Source organism: Macrobrachium nipponense, chromosome 3 (genome assembly GCF_015104395.2).
Source record: "Macrobrachium nipponense isolate FS-2020 chromosome 3, ASM1510439v2, whole genome shotgun sequence".
NCBI lineage: Eukaryota > Metazoa > Arthropoda > Malacostraca > Decapoda > Palaemonidae > Macrobrachium > Macrobrachium nipponense.
This window is the reverse complement of record NC_087202.1, coordinates 124,035,679-124,054,718: the sequence shown is the minus strand read 5'-3', so window position 1 is coordinate 124,054,718 and position 19,040 is coordinate 124,035,679. Positions and strand designations below refer to the sequence as shown.

Here is a 19,040-nt window from a genome sequence, read left to right as displayed (position 1 = left end):
CTACCTTACAAAGAGATCTATGAAGAAGACTTTCCGCAGGTTCTCACAACTCTTTTCAATAAGTGTTAGACATACGTTAACAGTTATTATCTTCGATCGAGAAGGTTCTCACGGACATGCAAAATCTTGCATCGAACCTCTTAAGGATCGTTACGTTCCGTGTCTGTTCCCAAATAGGTTCTCTTTTGTTAACGCGAACAGGGGCGAAAAAGAGATTCTCGATGCTCTTTGCGATATGAGAGAGTCGTGGAATTGGCCTAAGTGATTAAAATAAATCATTTCATCATTCCTTGTAAGCGACCCCTTTTCGATTAAATGGGTAACGAAATCAGGAACGAATCTTGCCGTTACCGAGCCTGCTGTCTGAGAGGCTACTGACTCTTAGGTTAATAACTCGCTAAAACGAGAAAATATCTTGGATGGTGCTTCTGGCGCGGCAGGCGCTTCTGGCGCAATTTGCGCCAGGCTGGCGCTTCCTTCTAGTTCTTTTTAGGTTATGTGCCATAACATCTATGCCTTTATGGTACCCGACATCCTTCACATGTTAATTCCGTTCTTAGTGGGAAAAAACTTTTATATACGTAGTATAGTCCATTCAGGAAACAACTTCTGCCACTAAGAGAATGTTTCCCATCCGACTCGCCCAACTTCTCTTGAGCAATATCCGAATTTAAAAAGGTTGTGTGCGTTTCTCGAAAGGATGAAAGAATTATATATATCGCGCGCTGCCGTATTAGAATCCTTTATAATACTGTTACATTGTGGTAAACAGCATTAATCTAGGAAACCTTTGTAAGGATACTAGGAATTCTGTAGTTAACCTCGGTATGTGCATAAGACTTGACCATACCGTAGTCTTAAAGTGAATTCTCTACTACATTCATCTTCTCACTAAGCATGTACTCTAATAAGCCATGCTTTCGTAAGCATGAGAGCATTATACAATATAGAGTTCCGCTGCGTTAGAATCTTTTAAAAATGTTACCTACGGTAAACAGCATTGAAATGTTGCAATATCTTTCTTATTGAAAGCTTCTTAGCAAAAGGCAGACAATATTTTATTTATGTTTGCTTAACTATCCCCTCAATCAGAGGCTAAAACCACGATTGTAGGGGAGAGACACGGTTATTCATTCCATCCCGCAGGAGAGAGACATGTTACCGACCACTCATGACCGACACTACATGATACTGCGTTGGTGTCTAAGCGATAGCAGTCCTCGTTAGCCGACTGGCCTTACTCTTCCAGAGTTGCCAGCTACTCCATTTAATAAAGGAATCTTGTAAAATTATTATCGAACTTCAGGAAGTTCTTATAATGCGAAACAAGACTTCGATAAATCTAGAAGCTAAGTAGGTGTTGTCTTAACAATCCCTTTAAGCGTAGTCCTTCCTAGGAAATTCCTGGAAGGATACTGGTAACTGAGTTGCTCAGCAAAGAAGTAACTACGGTATGTGCTTATGATTTGCCGTATCGTATTCTCACACAGCAGATACTCTACTACCTTCTTTCCCTGCCGAGGCAGATAGAGAAAGGATATTCTGGTGCCTGGATCCTTGCACCTAGCGCCTGGAATGTTCCGCACGCTAGAAAGGAGACTCGCTCCTGGAACGTTCCGCTTGCGTGGAAGGTCCCGTGCGCCCTGACAGTTCCGAGCGCCTACTAGACCCCTTTTAGAAAGAGCCTCTTGCCCGGAAACGTTCAATGGAAGGATCGTTCTGATTGCCACTCTACTGTAAGGCTTCCTTTGCTCTAGCCGTCTGTTTTTCTGGCGCAATTTGCGCCAGGCTGGCGCTTCGTCTCTTTGAAGGCGCCTTGCGCCAAGAAAAATTTTCTAGAACGCGGCTCACGTTTGGTTTTGTAGGAACGCGGCTCGCGCTAGTCTGTTAGCTGGAACGCGCCTCGCTGCTGGCTATAGGAACGTAGCTCACGCTAGCTTGCTGGAACGCGGCTTCCTGGCAGCGGCTGGCCTCAGTGTTCTCTTAGTTTTCAGAGAACGCGTTCCAAACATACATTCTTCGTCTTTTCGGATGTAAGATGAAGAGACGCACTTTTTTAAGGATGCCTTATCAATGGCTATCCTTGGCAGTCTGGGACGTTTCTACAGAACCTGCCGAGGGGACGCCTGACCGTGGGGGTTCTCCCTAACCTTCCTGCGGCTGTCGACTTTCCTCCTCCACTGGGTCTGGGAGTTTGGAAGAGGTCTAGGCCTGGAAGCGCTACGGAGCCGATCAGACGCACCCTCCACTGCACTGGGAACACTATATTCACTTCTTACCTTTTTAGAGCTCGCCTTTTGAGCTCCATCCATTTATCTTCAAATTTGCACATATGAATTTGTAGATTCTGTGGAGTAAGAAGGTGATGAGGATGCAACAACTACTAGAATTGTCAATACTCTAACTGCTCGTTAGTACGAGAGCTCTTAAAGCTTCTAAAGGAAGCGTATCTAGTTATATGCTTTCTGACTTCCTAAAGTAGGAAGTTAGATCTTATATTTCCTTCATCAAGTTCTAACACTTATACACGTATTAGTGAAAAAAATATCAATATTTCCCTTATTGCAAAATATAAGTGTCTACCGAAAAATTCGGTAGTTTCACGTAATATATTTTTCGAAATTTCGAAGCCAAATTCATTAAAAAATTAATAAAAGCGTATGCCAAACCAAAGACCCAGTACTTCCCTGCAAAAGACAGCCCAGAAGGTCGATGGCGATGAAAAAACTAAAATCAAGTCAGGAGGTAGCAACAACGTATGTTGACACTACCGCGACAGAGAAAATCTGGTTCTAGAACGGTAATCGTTCCTATTCCTGCCACCCAGCGGCAGGGGCGGTAGATCACCTGACCTACCTGCAGCGTGTGCCGCGAAATTCGAATTTCTGTCGGGGACGACGGAGTCTATAGCTAAGTATATATCTGCTGGGTAAGTTCCATGTACAAAAACAGGAATTTGTGGAAATTTCTCATAGAAAAATAACGCGAATAGACGAATTTCCTGCAAATAATGCAGGGAAACGTTCCCGAGAGAAATCCGCGAATGTGCGAGTTCGGGAATCTGGAGAAAGTGAATATGGAGGGTCCACTGTATATTAGAAAGTAATATACAAACCAGATCTTTCTATATAGGAGCATCCTTTGGTGTATAATGGAACTGTCATTGAATTTATAACAATGGTGGTTAAGTGATGGATATGATGGGTGAACGAGGGGTATCTCACTAACCTGCCACCAACCACTTTAGGCCTCTGGGGCAAAGTAGGGTGGTTAAGACAGGCACTTTGATACACAGACTGCTCTGGTTCATATATCTATGAAAAATTCATATAGCCAAATTTTGCCATTTTATGTGGGAGGCCATCTCCGTCAACAATGTTAAAAGACCCACCAATCCTGTAAATGAGCAATGGGCCAATGATTCGTAGACCCCAACTGTCTGGTGTATGAATGCCAGTGCGTTATGGCCCCAGGCTCAAGAGAGGGTTTGGATCCCTGTACAAATAAGGGATGTACAGGGAACCAGATAAAATCCCCACAAGTAGATAACAATTGAAAGGCAGCTATCTATCTCTGGCTACTAATTGAAAGGCAGCTATCTATCTCTGGCTACTACAAAATGTTAGGTTCAGATTATGTATACCTCTACCAACTGTACCAATCCTTTTCAGTCAGAAAAACAGAATGCGGTATCTTAAAGACAAAGCCGTATGGAATGGAAGCAAGATGTTTACTTATCTGTTTCTTAGTCAGATGTAACGTACATGCAGCCGCTGGTTATCGGCAGACTCGGTTAATGGCGATCTTGTTTTATGGTGCTTGTCTAGAGCCATAAAATGGCAATTTATGGCACCATAACGGGCTGAGTTCTGATTATTGGTGCCATAAGGCACCAATAAAAGTTATGACGCCATAACATACCTAACAAGAGGTGCCATTAACAGGTCATCGATGCCATAAGCACCATAAATCGCCAAGTTTCAGGTAATGGCAGTTTTTGCTTATCAGCACCCAACCAAGAATGGAACCCTGCCGATAACCAAGAACTGCTTGTATTTGACCTTAGTTGCTGCTGTGCTGAGAAGAGAAATGTATGAGGGAAAGACCAGTCACTCATTTATATCCCAATATTTTGCTAAGCTAAGTATGTGAACAAGGTGCTTTTCATTCCATACAGAGCTTGGAGACAATTTGTTGAGCAGCCACCAAAGATCGCAAGGATAAGGAGTCCAGGGGCTGTGGGCGATGTCCCTGATGAAAGCTGTCAGGATTTCAAACACCTGCTCTTATTACCTGAACCAAAATGTTTCTCAGAAAGGAAGAGGATGGTCCCACACCCCGACTTCGTGGGCTCCCACACAACGTAAACGACTAACATCCTCATCAAGTCGTACAAAAGCCTACAGCACTCTGGCCTAAGAGGACAGTTCTTTTAAAACAGTACTTGATGACTTACACCTTGAACAAAAGCATCTTCTCCATGTCACCAACAACAAAGCCTCTAAGGTAATGGATTGAAAATCTCAACCTCCATCAGGGACTGACAGATTCTGATTTTTCACTCAAGAATACAAAAAGTGGCCCATATTCCTCCAAGACCCAGACTAAGATAACAGTGTAAATTCCTTAACATGCTTCAATGAGGATACAACTAACACCAGGAAATGATATAGCAAGCATTCCCAGGCATGAGCAACACCAGTGCAACCAAGAAATCGATAACAGCCTCTCAACCAAGTAAATTACTCACTCGGAAATACCAATGGAGGAGTCATCACACCAGGTAAAAAACACCGTCTTTCCAGCTCGACAATGCTGCATCAACATAACCGTCAATGCTAGAAAACGACTTGGAAAATAATGCTGCGGCCAATCCGTGTAGAAAATTAATTAATTTCCATCCCAGTAGCAGCCAGTACATACATATCCTGACCACCTCCACCAGCCACTCTGCATTAAGTAGTCACACTCGCTGTTGCAATCTATCTTCATATTTTGCTATGATCCTGCTTGGTACAGCCTTAGTACATGTGCACCACTTTCATACTTTGCTACAAGTTCTTTCTTGAATTCTATTGTATTTCTGGCCTTTTTTCCTGACGTGCTGGCACTTGGAACACTCTTTGGCCCCATGATGGCTTTTTTGCAATTAAGTCTCACTAGAAAAAATAGCACAAAACACAACGGACTGCGCACGAGGTGATGCGTGTTCAGTGAGAAACAAAAGGCAGGATGGGCCACTAAAGAATATGGGCTGCTTTGTTTGGGTGCTTGGTACAGGGTCCGGTCACGCGGTGGGCCGCACAAGGAGAGTTTCCAAGTGTACAAAATCCGAGGAAACATACAAAACCAGAGAAAAAATTTAGTTGGAAAAAGTCTACGAAAAACAAGGTCCCATTGTAGTGTTCTTGGACACTTCTTTCTTGGAAACTCCGATGCTAACTAACTGCAGCATTTCATCCGGATCATTACCGACCAATTTTAATTTTCAATAGCTCATTTTAAAGGTAATTTTATGCACAGTAAAAAAGGTCTCAATGCCTTTTTGTATAAATTTAATGATGTCACTGATGGAGAGGATCATAAAGAGCTTGAACCTAGCGTCAAGGAACAATGGGTTCTGAGCCTTTGCTACGAAATCAGGAACAAAATCGAGCACAACTGATCCCCATCCCCTGGAGTGTTTACTTCGAAGGGAAGTCCACGTAGTTCACCAACTCTCTTTGCTGACGCCACGGCAAGCAGGAAAACTGTCTTGAGGGTCCGATCCCTGCCTGAGGACTCTCACAGGGCTCATACGGTGCACTTGTCAGCGACTGCAACATGAGTCACATACCACGCAGGAGGCCTGATATCCCTGGGTGGGCAAGACCTTTTGAAGCTCTTAAGAGCAGAGATATCTCTAGGGAGGGAGAGATATCTATACTCTTCAGCTTTAAGACAAAGCCTAGAGCATCCCTATACCCTTTTACAACTGAAACTAAGAGAAGCTTCTCTCGACGAAGGCAGATGAAGTCTGCGACCTGCTGAAGAGTGGCTCCGACTGTAGGGACCCAGTCTATGACACCAACCACAGAAGACTACCCACTTCCCCTGGTATACCGCTGCAGAGAACTGTCTGAGGTATCCCCCCATCTCTGTTACTGCTCGCTGAATGAGGTATCCCCCCATCTCTGTTACTGCTCGCTGAAAAAAGCGTCTCGCTTGCAAGAGAGGGTGGATAAGCTCCAGCTGTGAAGACACAGGGAAGGCACTGCCTGATGATACCATTCTACATGCACTTGACACAGAAGGTCGTGCCAGAGCGTAATCTCTCTGTGTGCCTCGGAGAGCAGAGCTAGAATGTCAGGATAACAAATGGCCTGAGGCGATCTGGGAGCCACCAGAATCACTCGAAAATTCAAAGTGGTCAACACTCGGTTGATCACCATGTGAATCATGCAAAACAGGGGAAAGGCGTATACTTCAATGTTGTCCCATGGGTGTTAAATGTGTCCCATGCAGCAGCCCATGGGTTGGTAGTGGTGGAGCATTAAGTCTCTAATTTCCTGTTGGCATGAAGGAGAAGAATAGAGAAACACCACAACAGTGTCACTCTCAGCTATTCCAATTTTTCCTGCATTTCAACACTGAAATATTTTGATGAAGTGGGTGACTGTTTGAAGTACTTGTCATAGAAGGGACAGTGTTATAGGGGCTTTAAATAGCGTAACTTCTACATTTTAAGTGAATATTTACATTCTCCCAGGCCCTACGAAGTTTTTTCCCCTGGTTGCCATGGTAACAGGTTTTGTTTATACAACATTTTCTATTATTTGAGCAGCACTACGAGGTAAAACTTAACAGGATGCTTAACTTGGATGCTATTGAAGTTGTTAGGAACTTGTACCAAACTCAAATAAGCTGACAAATGCACAACTGGCACTGGAGACAGTCCTTAATGTACACAATAATGAGGAGCCTTCAAACAATATTGCTGCAGGAAATAAGGAATCTGAGGAGAGAAATAGAGCAAATGAAACAAATTGGGAAACTAAAAGGCTTGGTCAAGAGAATGACAGGAGGAAGTGACCAAAATTGGTCACTTGTCCAGAGAGAAAGAAACAATACTTTGGACAAGGCCTAAAACCTGAAGGGAAAACCCGAACCATTGTCGTCTATCTACGTCAAAAAGGATGTTCCCCCAGCAGTGAGAAAGGAACTAGGAAGACTGAGGAAGTGTGAGAGAGATGACAAAGAGGCCTGAAAACCAGGGAGCAAACATTCTCTAAGACAAGCAACAATGTGTCTTGTTGCATGACGGACTTGTGATTGATAGGTGTGCACCATCGTATTTTATCACAAGGAGGCGCACAAAACAGTGGTTGCCCCAATGAACTGAATAAGTGTTGCTGGAATGTTGCAGGGGTTAAAGATATGGTGAATAATAAAAAATTCTTATCTTTTGTTCTTAATTTCATGTTGTTGGCTTTTAAAGATAAAAACAACAACTGGAATATATGTACAGGCAGTCCCCAGTCATCGGCAATCCGATTTTATGACACTTGTCTAGCACCATAAAATCAGCGATTTATGGCACCATATTGGGACAAGTTCCGGTTATCGGTGCCATAAGTGTTCTTATGGCACTGATAACCAGTTATCAGCGCCATAAGTGCCATTATGGCCCCATAAATCACAGAGTATCAGTTAATGGCAGTTTTCGCTTATCGGCAGACCCCCAGGAACAGAACCCTTGCGATAAACCAGGGAATGCCTACCAGATTGTTATACATACAAAAACCCGTCCATGTATTATGGGAAAAAGAGGTGGAGTGGCAATGCTGGTAAAATATTCATTAAATTTGTGCATATGAATGCAGAAGGCCAAAACTGGGTTGAGTTACTGTGCTATCCTGGTTTTATGTTTGGGGGTATTTATACACCACCAAGTGATTCGCCTTATTTTGTGCCAACATGTTTTGGTAACCTAGGAGCTGTTATGAATGAGTATGAAAATGTAGCGGCATTGGGGGATTATAATTCCTGTGTAGGCAAGCACCATCTATGTAACGAGAGCTTTGAACCATATATACATAGTGTGGTGATCCATTTGAATGTGAATGGTCGTGGTAGGCAATTGTTGAATATGTGCGAGGAATAATATGGTAATTGGTAACCACCTTGTTTATGAAGAACAAGCTTTTGGAAGGGGCTTAACCTTCCAAAGGGGGTCAGACTGGGTATCGGAAATTGACTTGTAATGTGTACTGGATTGGAATCAGCCACCATGATGATCAATAGGGTGGCAAAAGAATGTAAATTGCATAATGGGAGAGGACAGAATCAACATGAATGGTATCAGAATCACCCTTGGTGGAAAACAAAAATTATTTGGAAATCAATTACCTGGAAAGGGAATGTAATAAACAATGACAACAATAATCAGCCAGATGTTGTTCAGTTCAAGTTACATTTTGAGACGCTTTTTAACACTGATCCCACTTATATAAATAATAACCAACCACCTGATATAGCTTTGTCAACTAACAGTCCTATATTAGATGGTTCTTTTACTTATCAAGAGATATACATGGCAGTGAAAAGCATGAATAAGCGGAAGAGCTACGTTGGTGTATGCCCGGTTATATTTTCGCTACTGCCACCGACTTGGTTGACTTACCATTTTCAACTTTCTATTTTGTAACTTTGTGTATCGTTTTGCTTGGTGCCATGATAGGTTGGTTACACTCTTCAAATCAGGTAATGGAATGGACTGTGGGAATTATAGGGGCATCAGCACAATGAACACTTTGGCAAAAATTTATGATGCGTTGTTAGGGACAATTAAATCTGTAGGTTAGCATTGATAAATGTTAGGCGGGGGCCCAAAATGGCCGAGGTGTACTAAGCCAATCTTATCCTGTTTTATTTGTAGATTTTAGTAAAGCATAAGACCGTATGCCAAGAGAAGAGTTAATTAAGTTTCAAAAGTGTTTGTGAAAGATTATGTTAATTGCCATACACAAAATCTAAGCTTATTGGAATACATCAGGGTGCCCCAACAAGCTGTCTGTTATTTGTAATCTAGATAAAATGGTTCAAATGATAAAGGAGGGAATTGGCAGAGATGGGCTTTTATGGACAATGCATACGCTATTAATGATGGACGACAATTATTTTAAGTACATCAAGAGAAAAGCGTTTGGAGAAAATAGGGATTATGTTAGATTACTGCAACTCGTATTTGAAATTGATAGAGAGAGAGAGAGAGAGAGAGAGAGAGAGAGAGAGAGAGATAGAGAGAGAGAGGAGAGAGAGGGGAGAGAAGAGAGAGAGAGAGAGACGAGAGAGAGAGAGAGAGAGAGAGAGAAATTACTGTAACTCGCATGTGCGGGAGGGGGGGGGATTTTTTTTTTTTTTTTTTTTATTTTTTTTTTTTTTTTTTTTTTTTTTGTTACTGGAAATGCAAGAAATAAAGTCTTTAGTCATAATTACTATTAAGACAGACCATTGTGAGAAATATCTGTATCTTGGTGCATGGTTTACGGGTGATCTCAAAATCAATCAGTGCTTAAGCAACATGAAATAGAGAATGCCAACACCATTAACAAATTCTCAATATTTTGTTAAAATAATACAACTATGCCATATGCAAAAAGTAAAGGTTCTTAAAACAGCATTAGGAGCCTCACTTCTACATAGCACAGAGTTGGCTCACAACCAACTTAACACACACGGAAAGGTTATATGAGGCGTCCAGTGTTAAAACCCACACTCGCCACAAATTTGAGAAATGCATTTTATCGTACATCTGGAATCCCCTTCGTTTCCTCTTTCGAATGGTGTGAGTGTATATTTTGATGATGAGAATATGGTTCAATTTTGCATTATATGATCTGTACTTTTGTAAATATCAGCATTAATTTTGCTCATCAATTGTACAATCAATCAGTCAATGAAATTGTGCAGTCTAATTTTTTGTTCATATATAACATCATATTTTTGGGGTCCTAAACATTACACAAATTCAAACCTGAAGAAAATATCTTGAAAAATAAGTTATGGCCTTTTTAAATTTACATATTTAAAGGCTTTTTTCTCCATTTTTTTTGAAATGTGGAGTGTGTGGGTTTTAGCGCTGGACGCCTCATATTATCGGGCTGATACATGCTTATTAGGAGCCCAAAATAATACACCTATGACACTGTGCTTAGTGGAGAGTGGTCTCGAGTCTTTTACTCATGAAGTACAAATACGAAGAAAACATTTCCTAGAAAAGAAATTGGTGGACATTGATACTGAAGAACCTTTCCACTATATTTATGATATTTGCAGAAGGGAAATTATGCAAAGTTACAGATTTTTGCATTCTTGTGTGACTAAAGACATTGTGGGATCAAGCCTTGACCAAATAAAAGATGAAATATGTAATAAACCTGAAACAGCAACAAAATATTATAAATATATTGAGAAATTTTATATAATCATTGCAAATTCACAGTGTATAGTGAGAATGTTTACATACCAGACTATGTACGAACTGCCTTCACAAGAGTACGTATAATGTCCCACAATCTACGGATAAGAGAAAGGAAGGTGGAGTAGAATACCAAGGGAGTTGCCAGTTTGTAATTGTGATTCAAAACAGTACAAAATGAAGCACACGTTTCAACTGAATGTCCAAGGTCAAGATCAAAGAGGTAGAAATTTAGAAATCTAAATTATACAAACATGGACGGACTTTTTGGAGAGGAAAATAACTTAATTGAGCTGTGTCTGTATATATTTGCAGTGTAAAAGATTTATGATTAATAATTGAATGTGAGCTTTAAAAAAATAAATAACTGAAATATGGGTATCTTTTATTTCGGTGTTAGCATTTGAGGGGCTTTTTGTGATGTTTGATTAGAAGCTAGATATTATGAATGAGAATTATTTTCCTTTTGATGGACAAAATATACTTTATAATGTTGCTGAAATGAGTTATGTATTGTTATAGATAAAAAAAACACTGTTTTGTGCAAACTAAATGTAAATATGGTATTACAACATATGTAATGTTTTGTCAATAAAGAATAATAATAATACCAGGTGCTGAACAAGTCTACAACTGGTTGGCCCCCAGGTTGAAAAACCTTCCTCCTACGTCAGGGTGTACAGACCAATTGGTCCCTATCACCTGATTCTGGAGACTGAGCTTGTCTGCCAATAAGTTCCTTGCTTGGAATGTACTTGGCCGACAGCTCCCCAAGTTGGCTATTGCCCACTCATGCACCTGCATTGTCAACTGGTGGAGCGAGAGGGATACGAGACCCCCCTGCTTTCTGACATAAGCCACCACTGCTGTATTGTCACTCAATCCTGAAACTCTTGGGAGGGCCAGGAAGGCCACCTTGCATTCCAGGATGCCGATGTAAAGGTGCTTGTCGTGATGGTTCCACACTCCTACAGTCAACTCCTCCTGATGTGCCCCCCATCCCTCGGTCAATGCATGAGAACAGAGGCATGTCCTGAGTGGAAGTAAGATGATCTACTCCTATTAAGCAGGCTCCTGTCGTCGAGCCACCAGTCTAAATCCTCTCTCTCACTTCCTGTGAGAGGGGGACGAGAGGATTGAGGGTCACGAGAATGTGACCAAAACTCCCAGTCTCCACTGGAGAAACAGAAGGTGAAGTCCCCCATGAGGGACCAGCTTCTCCAAAGATGACAGGTGACTGATCATGACTGAGCCGACTGTTCCTGTCAAGACAGGAAACTTCATGCAGCCCTCCTGACCCTGCTGATATGAAAACCTGAGAGGAAGACTCTTGCTGCTACTGTATCTATCTACATGCCCTGATACTTTATCCTCCGATTGAGCTTGAGATCAAACTTCTTCAGATTTATCACAATCCCTATATCGCAACAAACCTTGAGAAGGCGCTTGCCAGGACCAGCCAATCATTGAGATATCTCAACAGACATATCCCGTGCTAATGTGCTCAGTTGAAACAAGGGTGTACTCTCTTGTGAACACCTGGGGAGTGGTCAAAAGCCCGAAACAGTGCCATGAACTGATACACCATCTCCCCGAGGACAAAGCTAAAGTACTTGCGGGAAGACTGATGGATGGGTATTCGAAATTATGCTTCCTTCAACCCCACCGTAATCATGAAGTCGTTCTCCCTGATAAGAGGCAACCATGGTTCATGCTGTCTACATCTTAAACAGTCTGGCGAACTAATTGGTTCAGGGAAGAGTCTATATCTGGGCTCCAGTCCCAACATGGGACCTACAGACCTGGTGATCCAAGAGAGGATGGCATCCCTTCTCATCAACACCAGGATTGCCCACAGGTTTCCCTTCTGGTGGGCCAGGTAGAAAATTGCCCTACCTCCAGACTGGCACAGTCTCCCAAAGGCTGATTCCTCCCTGGAACGATAGTTCCTGAGGAGGGAGCAACTTGAGATACTATGAATGACCCCAGATCTAGCTAGGACACTGCCTGGAAGGTTGCCATAGCGGTAGCCTCCAGGTTTGGTAAAAAGTCGGAAGAGGGAGGCGAGGGAGAGATTTCCTCAAAGGAGAAAGAACAAGCACTGAATGTTTGCCACAAGAGAAATGGACAATGAAGGATCAGCAACCAAGGGCATAGTTGGAAGCACATTGCCCCCAGACGAAGCCTTGGCTGCTTCCTCCCATCAAACTTCCCCCCACTGCTCAGGAGACCAATCACACTCCACGAAGTACTAGATTTAGTGCACTCATGCCCCTGCCAATATGAGCAAAGGGCGTGAGGGTCAACATCCACCAGAAGGCAGAAATTTGTGCACTTCTTGCCGCCAACCCCTGGACACACTCACCGGGAGAAGGCATTCTTTTTAGGCATATCATTCGTGGTTTGCATAATTGGATATAGATATAATCAAACACACTATTAAACACAAGTATCACAAAAACAGAAAGATCTCACTGTGAGATAGAATAATGAAAAAACAGCAAACAGTCAGGCAGAAAGCAATGAGAAACACGTCTTCTCTCAAATGTTTACATCCAGTTGGGAGGGAGTCGGGACCTCCCGACTAAGAGACTGGTAATTTACTACTGAACCACCTTGTTTGAAAGTTCAGCGGATGTGTCCAGGCTTTGCCTTAAGTAATTCCTTTTAAGGACTGAGGGTTTGTATACCTTGTAGGAACAAAATAGAAATTACTTCAACTAAAAATAACTTGCCAACACCACAAATCATAAAATCATGTACAGGCTGATGTTAGGGAAAATGTCAGTCATATTCTTACTGTCCACATCATTGCATGAGAAAATGCTAAATATCACAGAAATGATAACCTCACAAACAAATAAGACTTGGCTTTCAGTAAAAAAAATGTGAATTCATTATCTTCAATAAAAGCTTAGGAGCACCAACAGAATCTTCTCACAGGCCTTCCACTCACATATTGCATCAATTTTTCTATAACTTAATCACAACCACCGATGGTGCTTGACAAATCTGTTTCCTCCTGGTATTTTCACCGAGTGATTTAAGGCAGGTTTGTTTGCAAGATCTGATCAACATCTGTCACTATCAAAACTATCAGAAAGGGCTTGTCCACTAATACCATTGCCATTTCTAAATAAAAAAAACTTTGAACTACGTACTTCACTGAGTCAAAACCCCTTTCCTTCATAACATTTTGCTAATTTTTGAAAGTCTTACCAATTATCTTGTAAGTTGAACATCAGTGGTTGCTTTTGTCATCAGACTATAGACAAAAGCTACTTCTGAGAGGTAAAGTTCCACATCATGGATGAGACCTATAAATGACTAAGCAATCCTGAACAGTGAAAGGGTTAAGAAACATCGAATTGACTTGAATTTAAAATTTAGACCAATAGCCAAGCAATGGGACCTATGAGGTCATTCAGTGCCAATAGGTTAACCCTTTAACGCCGATTGGACGTATTAAACGTCTATATAAATTGTCTGTTGGGTGCCGATTGGACGTACATACGTCGATATAAAAGTTTTTTTTTCTTAAATTCGCGGAAAAAGTGTTATAGGCCTACTAGGCAAAAACTTTTGAATCACGCGCCTTGGGGGATGCTGGGAGCTCACGGATCAAGGTGGTGTTTTGTTTACAATCGTTCCCCAGCCGCGCAAGTGCGAATTTCTTTCTCCTCGCACTAAAAAGCATCAGCGACACATCTGAGATATTATTTCGTCACTTTGACATAATTTTTGCACCATTTCATATTAGTCGTTACATGGAGCATTAAATATGAAAATGTGCGCAATTTCATGTAGAGTACAACAATAAACAACCCATGGTTGTAGCTTTTATTGGTTTTGAAATATTTTCATATAAATAACGATAAGTGCCAAAATTTCAACCTTCGGTCAACTTTGACTACTTAAATGGTCGAAAAACGCAATTGTAAACTAAAACTCTTATATTCTATATTCAATCATTTACCTTCATTTTGCAACAAATTTGAAGTCTCTAGCACTATTTCGATTTATGGTGAATTTATGAAAAAAACTTTCCTTACGTCCGCGCGATAACTCTTCCAAAAAAATCATACATTTTTTCATCCGATTGTCGTAATGTTTGCACATTTTAAATTAGCCATTGCAAAAAGTTTTACATATGGAAATGTGCACAATTTCATGTAGAATACAACAATAAACAACCCATGGTTGTAGCTTTCATCAGTTTTGAAATACTTTCTTATAAATAACGATAAGTGCCAAAATTTCAACCTTCGGTCAACTTTGACTCGACCGAAATGGTAAAAAAAAACACAATTGAAAGCTAAAACTCTTACATTCTAGTAATATTCAATCATTTACCTTTATTTTGCAACAAATTGGAAGTCTCTAACACAATATTTCAATTTATGGTGAACTTATGAAATAAACTTTTTCCTTACGTACGCGCGGTAACTTCCGAAAAAATCATAAATTTTTTAGTCAGATTGTCATAAAGTTTGCACCATTTTAAATTAGCCGTTACATAAAGTTATGAAAATGTGCGCAATTTCATGTAGAATACAACAATAAACAACCAAGGGTTGTAGCTTTTATCAGTTTTGAAATATTTTCATATAAATAACAATATAGAAAAAAATTTGTCCTTTGGTCAACTTTAACTTAACCGAAATGGTCGAAAACTGCAATTGTAAGCTACGACACTTACAGTCTATCAATTACCTTCAATTTGCGACAAACGGGAAGTCTCTAGCACAATATTTCGATTTATGGTGAATTTTTGAAAACAGCTTTTTTTTTATGTCCGCACGTTACGAATACATGCATTATTTTGTGATAATATTTTCTGTGTTGCCTTGATCATTTTACAATGTGTTATATACCAAAATGATTGCCATTTAGTGTACAATACAACCGCTTTGCTCACAGCGCGATTTGTATACAATTATATATGAATTTTTTTTTTTCGTGCTGTCATATATCCCAATGTTTATACATATGATAGATTTTTTTTTTCAATTCTGATGGTTGCATACTAAACTTCAGGCAATGACAAAAAAAGGAGCCAAAAAATGAACTCTTAATCTTGAAAACTAAAAATTCCACGCTCACTCGCGAACGCTGCCGGCATACGGGTGAAGATTTTTAAAATACCGCTTCGGCGTTTAAGGGTTAATTGACAGTAAAAGTTTTGAAAGGTGTATATAATAGGAGGGAAACCTCGCAGTTGCACGTGAATCAACTGCTAAGAGAGGGTGATAAGATGGAAGAGAATGTGTAGGGAGGTACAGTAAAAGGAAAGGATTGTAGATGGGGCTGGAGGCAGGCAGCAAAGAACCTAGTAATGCCTATCGTGCACTGCATGAGGTGCACTGATAGCACTAACCCCCTTAAAGGATGAAACATTAAAACTCTAGGTAATAATGGAGATACCAGATGAATAGCCTACACATCCAAACCTAAATTAGTTTCTATTTCTTTTTAACAGGAGCAGAAGTTACATTTACATACCGACAGCATATTTATGCAAAACTCCATAGGCTATCAGCTTGCTTGGGACCACAATGGTAAACAGACATATTGAGTGTCTAGTTATTAAATGGATGCTCTAAATGAAAGTCTATCAACTTACATGGGGGCTTTGCCTCACATTTTCCCTTTTTCCTGTCTATAAATTGTTGCTAGTGGCCCTTCAACAACACAGGAAACCTACATTTACGGTTAATCACTGACTTTAAATCGTAACTTGAAATTGGTATTCTTCAGTTTTGTGATCTTGAAGTTTCCTTAATGTGTTTAGCATGAGTCATGGCTCCTATCTGCCACAAATTTACCATTCCTGAGAATTTGTATGACAAATAGGGTAGTTTGCTGAATGATGTGATCAGGCCGACAATAACTTAAAATAGAAGCTTAAACTTTTTACAACGTTTACCGACACTCTGGGGGAGAAGGGGGTCCAAGGAGGGAAACGCTCCCAAAGCCAGGTCACAGCACAGCACCCTAAGTGAGGTTAGGAAGGTAAGGTATGGTTAGGTCAGGACAAGGAATTCTGCGGAACGTTAGGTTTGTTTTCATCTGCAGTATATACCAATTCCTGTCGTTCTAAACTTACGCAGACAAAAGTAGTTTACCTACCCAGATTTCTTCCAAGTTGTATAAGCTAACACTGTCACAGAAGTGGTACTTCCAATTTGATTTTGTTTGTACTAGTGCACTGCAAGTAAGTGCACTAGTAACTGCAATGTCTTTTGTTACTTTCACCCAAAACTGAGAACACAAGAAAATGCAGAAATGTAATTACCATATATATATACTAATCGCATATCATGCGACTTTTGAAGACCTAATTTTGGAACTAATTTTAAGGGGTCGCATCATACGAGATTGAAAACTAGTGTATGTAATATTCACATACTTGTATCATTTGGTAAAATACAAACATAATGAATATGCATATTTTTCATGGATCTTTTAAAAAGTTATGCTTTACTTCACTGCATCCAATATTGTATGTATTTACATATTGCTATTGTTGTATCATAAAATACAACAATAGCAATCAATGTTTTGGTTTGGAAATCAGCTGAGGACGACTATTTTGCTGTATTGTGAAGTCAAATCAGAACAAGGTTATTTTATGTTATACAAAGCGTTTTCAAGTCAAAATATCACTTGAATTTGTATCGTTGAACAAAATTTAGTTATTTTTTTTGTCAGTAGATGGCGCTGAGGGCATGTTTGTGTAAAAAAAAAAATAAATAAATAAAAAAAAAAATAAAAATCAACAGATTGCATTTGATTACTTCATTTGATTTGATTTCATCAGAATACCACGAGCTTTCCATATTTATCTTTTATCGGAGTGAACACAATACGTAAAATGTATTTTCATACCAAATAGTTCTGATTAAAACTCATTTCTCTCAAATTCTGTTTACGGTTGAGTTCAATGGTGCTACACCAGTTTCCATGTTGCCAATGCACGATAATAGTTGTTAGCAGATGAACATTCTTTCCTCCGCCTCGGCTACAACTAGCAGCTTGTATTTAGCAGTATAAGCCCTTGCAATCTTTTCTGCATAGCAAATGAGGATATAATAATATAAAAATATATCAGTCCTATTCTATTTAATGTCATTAGTAATATAAATCTGTGTTTTTTACTATCGTACAATGGTTGAAACGCAAGTGAACTGCTGTGGTTATCGGATTCAATTGTTCATTGTTCATCGCAAATCAGCCGTTTCTGTTTGTTTGTTTGTATGGTGCTTTTACGTTGCATGAAACCAGTGGTTATTCCATCAGCTGCTTCTGGCTGTATGAGTTTACACAAGTATAACATTACTGACGATACTTTTAGCTTTCTATTTTACTCTTTTTAACACAACTTGAAGATGGGATAGATAAAGAGATGAAGAAAGGGTTTAGCCTAACTATAAAATGGGATAGATAAAGAGGAGGAAAACAGGTTAGCCTATTGTAGTTTGGTCTCAAAAATTGAACTCTCATGTTACATGAGATACACGATCAAATCATTGTTTTGGGGTAAAAATTTGTGGGTCGCATGATATGCGAGATCACATGTTACACGAGTTTATACGATAGCTATTTTGTTATAAGTTTCACGAGTAATAGATTTAGCTATTTTGTTACGATTTTCATGAGTTACGATAGATATTTGTTATAAGTTTCATTTTGAGCTTTATGTTACTAAGTTTCATAGCTATTTTTATGTTTATAAGTCACCAAGTTTATACGATAGCATGTTTTATAAGTTTCTAGTTTAATTAACGATTTACCTATTATGTTATAATTTTCAGAGTTTACGATAGCTATTAGTTATAGTTGCACAGTTTATACGATAGCTATTTTATTATAAGTTTCACAAGTTTATACGATAGCTATTTTGTTATAAGTTTCACAAGTTTATACGATAGCTATTTTGTTATAAGTTTCAAGAGTTTATACGATAGCTATTTTGTTATAAGTTTCATGAGTTTATACGATAGCTATTATGTTATAAGTTTCAAGAGTTTATACGACAGATATTTTGTTATAAGTTTCAAGAGTTTATACGATAGTTATTTTGTTATAAGTTTCACAAGTTTATACGATAGCTATTTTGTTATGTTTCAAGAGTTTATACGATAGCTATTTTGTTATAAGTTTCAAGAGTTTATACGATAGCTATTTTGTTATAAGTTTCAAGAGTTTATACGATAGTTATTTTGTTATAAGGTTAAGAGTTTATACGACAAGATATTGGTTATAAGTTTCAAGAGTTTATACGACAGATATTTTGTTATAAGTTTCAAGAGTTTATACGATAGTTATTGTTATAAGTTTCAAGAGTTTATACGATAGTTATTTTGTTATAAGTTTCAAGAGTTTATACGACAGATATTTTGTTATAAGTTTCAAGAGTTTATACGATAGTTATTTTGTTATAAGTTTCACAAATTATACTTTACTTTGGAAAATCAGACAAATTTTACTTTATTTTGGAATATCAGGAGGTGCTTGAAAACACCAACTTGAGTTTGCAATCACAGCACCTTCAAGTTCAGTTGTGTTCTTGCTCAATGGA

At 39.4% G+C, this 19,040-nt stretch overlaps 1 protein-coding gene across 11 annotated transcripts in view; it reads right to left on the bottom strand.

The window, feature by feature from the left end:
* LOC135222034 (RNA-binding protein 1-like) overlaps nucleotides 1–19,040 on the bottom strand; it is a 171,165-nt gene that overhangs the window by 138,297 nt on the left and 13,828 nt on the right. For 7 of the 11 annotated variants that reach the window (XR_010316158.1, XM_064260165.1, XM_064260160.1 and 4 more), the window contains exon 2: nucleotides 10,508–10,557. The exons of the other annotated variants lie outside the window; for them this stretch is intronic. The gene's annotated coding sequence lies outside the window, so the exon portion shown is untranslated. The remainder of the gene's footprint in view (nucleotides 1–10,507; nucleotides 10,558–19,040) is intronic. 11 annotated transcript variants of the gene reach the window in all.